Genomic DNA, 5,408 nt, shown 5'->3' on the forward strand with positions numbered 1-5,408 from the left:
GCCCAACATTTCTGTATAGTTCTACCACAAGCCCAGGGCAATAATTTTGAACTCAAATCTCAGTACATCACTATGTTGCCCCACTTCTATGGGTTGACCTCTGATGATGCATACCTATTTCTAAGGGAATTTGAAGAGGTATGTGTTCTAATTAAGATCCAACAGCTTTCTGATGATGCTATTTAGCTTAGGTTTATCACTTTGGCATTAAAAGACCAAGCTAAGAAGTGGTTGTATGGGTTACCCATAAATTCCATAACCTCATGGGAATAGTTCATAGTTGTCTTTCTTAAGAAGTTTTTCCCAACTCATAAGACCAATAAGCTCAGAAGTGATATCCTTTAGTTTAGGCAAAAGCCTAGTGAGTCTTTTTCCAAACTTATGGAGAGATTCAAGGATCTACTCTAAGAATGCCCTCAACATGGCCTAGACTTATGGAATTTATGTCAAATAATTTATGAGGGTATTGATTACCCAACTAAAAAAATGATAGAGTCTATGTGCCCTGAGGGATTTACATTCTTTATGGATGAAGGAAAGGCATGAGAATTCTTACATGACTTAGCTGACAAAAATCGTGAGCGGGAATCAACCCAAGAGAGTGAAAGAACCATAGGAGAAAAATGATATTTTGTGGATGATAGTAGCTAAAGAAGCCCATTTGGATAGCCTGATCAAGAGGATTGAGGCTATTGTTCCTAGAAAGCCATCACCAGTCAATTTGGTTAAGATTTGTGCTTGGTGCCAGTCCCCTTGACATATCATAGAAAAATGCCCCAACACCTCTGGGGGCACTTCTAATGATAGTGTTAATGCCTTATATCAGAATAATCCATATAATAACACCTACAATCCAGGATGAAAAAATCACCCAAATTTCTCTTGGAATCAGGGTAATCAAGTAGGGTCTTCCAATTTTCATAATCAAGGTCAACCTAGACCCCAAAGGCCTCCCTTTGCACAATAATCGTTTTCCCAAAATACTTTTCCTAGGTCAAATGTAGAACCTCAGGCTAGTTTTCCTAGGACCCCTCTCTTATCATCGTATCAGAAACCCCCTGGGTTTACCAACACTGGAGATGCAAGTAGAATAAGTGACTTGAAAAAAAATATGGCCCCCCTTATGACAAGTCATCAAAATCTTGTGAGAGAACTCACATAAGTTATCTTAATTATGCGTGAGAGGGAGAAAGGAACTTTACCCAGTCAACCAGAGCCTAACCCTAGGCATCATCAGCCTGTTAGTTCACAAGCACCAACTAATGCACCACTGAATATAGTACAAGGTCAGACCTAACAAGGGCCCTCTAACCAATGTAATATTGTTTATGCCCTTAGGAGTGGCAGAAAGTACCAACAGGGCGTTCCTAAATTTTTCTCATCTATTACTCATGTTAACTCTCCTTCAGTTGAGGACACAATTGTGCCTCTTGTTTCAGGTTCGTCTAATGAACCTAAAGATTTTTCTGAAACTAAAGATGATTTGGTTGAGGAAACCAAAAATGATTCTTTTGAACAAGGGCAAATCCCTAACAGTCCTTATGTTCATCCTGTTCCATTTCCTAATCACTTGGTAAACAAAAAGAAGACAACTTCCATGGACAAAATTTTAGAAGTCTTCAAAAAAGTAGAAGTGAACATCCCCCTTTTAGATGCCATATCCCAGATCCCTGCTTATGCAAAGGTATTGAAAGATTTGTGCACTCACAAACGTATCACTAGTGTGCCCAAAAAGACATTCTTGGCAGGTAACATTAGTTCCATAATTACTCAGCTTATAGCAGCTAAGTATAAGGATCCAGGGAGCCCTGCCATATCTTCTGTCATAGGCAACACCTACATTGAGCATGCCTTACTTGACCTTGGCACAAATGTGAATCTTTTACCTTACCATGTGTACAAACAACTAGGATTGGGAGAATTGAAAGCCACTGGAACTACTCTTTAGTTGGCAGATAGGTCTGTTAAGATTCCTAAAGGGATGGTTGATGATGTTTTACTAAAGGTGGGGGAATTTATTTTTCCTGTTGATTTCATTGTGTCAGATACCAAGCCCTTCTCAACTAAGGATAAGATCCTAATAATTCTAGGAAAACCATTCTTGGCTACTAGTAATGCATTATTCAACTGTCGGAATGGTTTCCTAAGATTATCTTTTGGCAACCAAACTGTTGAGTTTAACATATTTAGGATAGGCAAGCAACCACATATGGAAGAAGAGATCAATATGCTTGGGGATTTTCTAGATTTTTCTGATGATTATATTACCAACTTTGATATTGATTTTGATTCAGAATTCTAAGAGTGTATGGATGAGTTGGATGATGATAGTGAAATTTTTTTTTCTGAAGTCTTGAGCCTTCACACACCTGTGGAGCACTTAGGACCCCTTCCCAATTACATTCCCAAACCTTCCATAGTTGAGCCCTTAAGCTAGATCTTAAGGAGTTGCCATCTAATTTGAGGTATGCTTTCCTAGGGCCTGACCAGACTCTTCCTGTAATAATTTCTTCAAATTTGACTTCTAGCCAGGAAGAGGAGTTACTTAAAGTGTTAAAAGATAATAAGGAAGCCCTAGGTTGGACCATGGTTGATATCAAAGGTATAAGTCCTTCTATTGTGTAACATCATATACATCTTATAGACGATTCCAAACCATCCACGGAACCCAAAGAAGAGCTAACCAAGTGATGATGGAAGCCATTAAGAAAGAGATCCTAAAGTGCTTGGATCATGGAATAATTTATCCTATTTCTGACAGCCAATGGGTAAGCCCAGTTCACGTAGTGCCTAAGAAGTCTGGGTGACTGTAGTTCCCAATGCCAATAATAAACTAATTCCAACCCATGTCCAATCAGGGTGGAGAGTGTGCAAAGATTACAAGAAACTTAATGTGGTAACCTGGAAGGACCACTTCCCATTGCCATTCATTGATCAGATGTTAGAGAGGTTAGCTGGACATGAATACTATTGTTTTCTTGATGGATATTTTGGCTATAACTAGATCCCAATTGCTTTAGAGGACCAACATAAGACCACTTTTACATACCTATATGGAACATTTGCTTACAGGGGTATGCCCTTTGGGTTTTACAATGACCCTGCTATATTCTAACTATGCATGATGAGCATCTTTTCTTACATGGTCAAAAAATTCTTAGAAGTATTTATGAATGGCTTTTCAATTCATGGGAATTCCTATTCTGAATGTCTTCTTCATCTTTCCCTAGTTTTGAAAGGGAGCATATCTAAGAATTTGGTTTTGAATTGGGAGAAATGCCATTTTATGATTAAATCTGGTATTGTCTTAGGCCATGTAATATCTAAGGACGAAATTAAGGTAGATAGAGTCAAAATGGATTTAATTGATAATTTACCACCTCCCCAATCTGTTAAGGACGTCCGATCTTTTCTAGGGCATGCGGGCTTCTACAGAAGATTTATTAAGAACTTTATTCAGTTAGCTCAACCTCTCACTTCATTACTTGCCAAAGATCAAACTTTTGAGTTTTCTAAAGAGTGCCTAGAATCCTTCAAACAACATTAGAAGGAGTTGACCAATGCACCCATTGTTCAACCACCTGTTTGGACTGAATCTTTTGAACTGATGTGTGATGCTTCAGATTTTTCTATAGGAGCGGTTTTGGGTCAAAGGATTAATAAGTTGCTCACTGTCATTTTCTATGCTAGTAGGACCTTAAATGATGCACAACTCAATTATACAACCATTGAAAAAGAATTATTAGCTGTTATGTTTGCATTAGCAAAGTTTCAGTCTTACTTAGTTGGTTCACATGTGGTGGTGTATACTGATCATTCTGCTCTTAGATACCTAGTTTAGAAGAAGGATGCCAAAGCCCATCTTATTAGGTGGGTTTTACTTTTACAAGGGTTTAGAAATTAGGGATAAGAAAGAAGTTGAAAACCTAGTTGCAGGCCATTTATTCTGGCTTCCCAATTCCTTGACTGTCGATTCTCCACTCAACGAACTTTCCAGATGAACAGTTATTTACAGTATCCAGTGAACCATAGTTTGCTGACATTGTCAACTTCTTAGTTTCAGATGTGACTCCTGATCACTGATCCACCCAAGATAAGTATAGGTTTCATTCCCAAGTTAAGCACTTTTTCTGGGATGATCCTTATTTATTTAAGATATGTCCGGATCAGATTATCCGATAATGTGTTCTTGATCATAAGCAACATTCTATTCTCTCTTTTTTCAATGATTATGCATGTGGTGGACACTTTGGACCTAAGAAGACATCTGCAAAGGTTCTCCAATGCGGATTTTATTGGCCACTCTTTTTAGAGATGCTTTTGATTTTTACAAGGCTTGTCCTATCTGCTAGTTTTTTGGCTGTATCAATAAGAGGAACATGATGCCCCTCAACCCTATTTTGGTAGTTGAGATCTTTGATGTATGGGACATCGATTTTCTGGGACCATTCCCTAATTCATTTAGGAATTTGTGCATACTTTTGGCTATTGATTACGTTTCTGAATGGATAGAGGCCATATCTTGTAAATCTAATGACCACAAAGTGGTGATCCAGTTTCTCAAAGAGAACATTTTTTTCTACTTTAGTGCACCACGTGCAATAATTAGTGATAGGGGTACTCATTTTTGTAATCGGCCTTTCGAGGCCTTAATGAAAAAGTATGGGATCATCCATAAGTTATCTACCCCTTATAACCCCCCCAAACTAGTGGCCAAGTGGAGGTGTCTAATAGGCAGATCAAACAAATCTTTGAGAAAACTGTTAATCCCAACTGTAAGGATTGGTCCCTTAGGCTCATTGATGCCCTATGGGCCCATCGAACTGCATTCAAGATCGACCTTTGTTAGTATCCTTATCATTTGGTGTATGAAAAAGCTTGTCACTTACCAGTTGAGTTAGAGCATAAGGCCTTTTGGGCCATCAAGAAGCTCAACTTTGATTTGTCTGATGTGGGAATTCATCGTAGGCTCTAACTATTTGAGTTGGAAGAATTTAGAAATGATGCCTATGAAAGTTCTAGGATTTGCAAGGAAAAGACCAAAGCTTTCCATAACATTCTGTATAAATCTTTTGTAATTGGTGATAAGGTCTTATTGTATAACTCTCGATTACATCTTTTCCCTGGTAATCTTAGATCCCGATGAGATGGACTATTTATTGTCCATAATATATATGCCCATGGGGCTGTGGAGATTCTGAATCTAGGAACAGGGTAATTTCAAAGGTTAATGGTTAGTGTTTGAAACCGTTCATCGAGTTTCCTACTACTGGTAGTGAAGAGGTCATGGATCTCCAAAAACCTCTTTACATTGATGACTAACTTTTAATCAGGTATGACCCCCTTGCATTGTCTTCGCTTTTAATTCTTTCTATGCATTGAGGACATTGCATAACTTAAGTGTGGGT

At 38.2% G+C, this 5,408-nt stretch overlaps 1 non-coding gene across 1 annotated transcript; it reads right to left on the minus strand.

The window, feature by feature from the left end:
• Window positions 1-321: 321 nt before the first annotated feature.
• LOC122090219 lies at window positions 322-428 on the minus strand. Its single transcript, XR_006143460.1, has one exon. It is a non-coding gene; the product is annotated as a small nucleolar RNA R71 (small nucleolar RNA).
• Window positions 429-5,408: the final 4,980 nt, after the last annotated feature.

Source organism: Macadamia integrifolia, chromosome 9 (assembly GCF_013358625.1).
Source record: "Macadamia integrifolia cultivar HAES 741 chromosome 9, SCU_Mint_v3, whole genome shotgun sequence".
Lineage (NCBI taxonomy): Eukaryota > Viridiplantae > Streptophyta > Magnoliopsida > Proteales > Proteaceae > Macadamia > Macadamia integrifolia.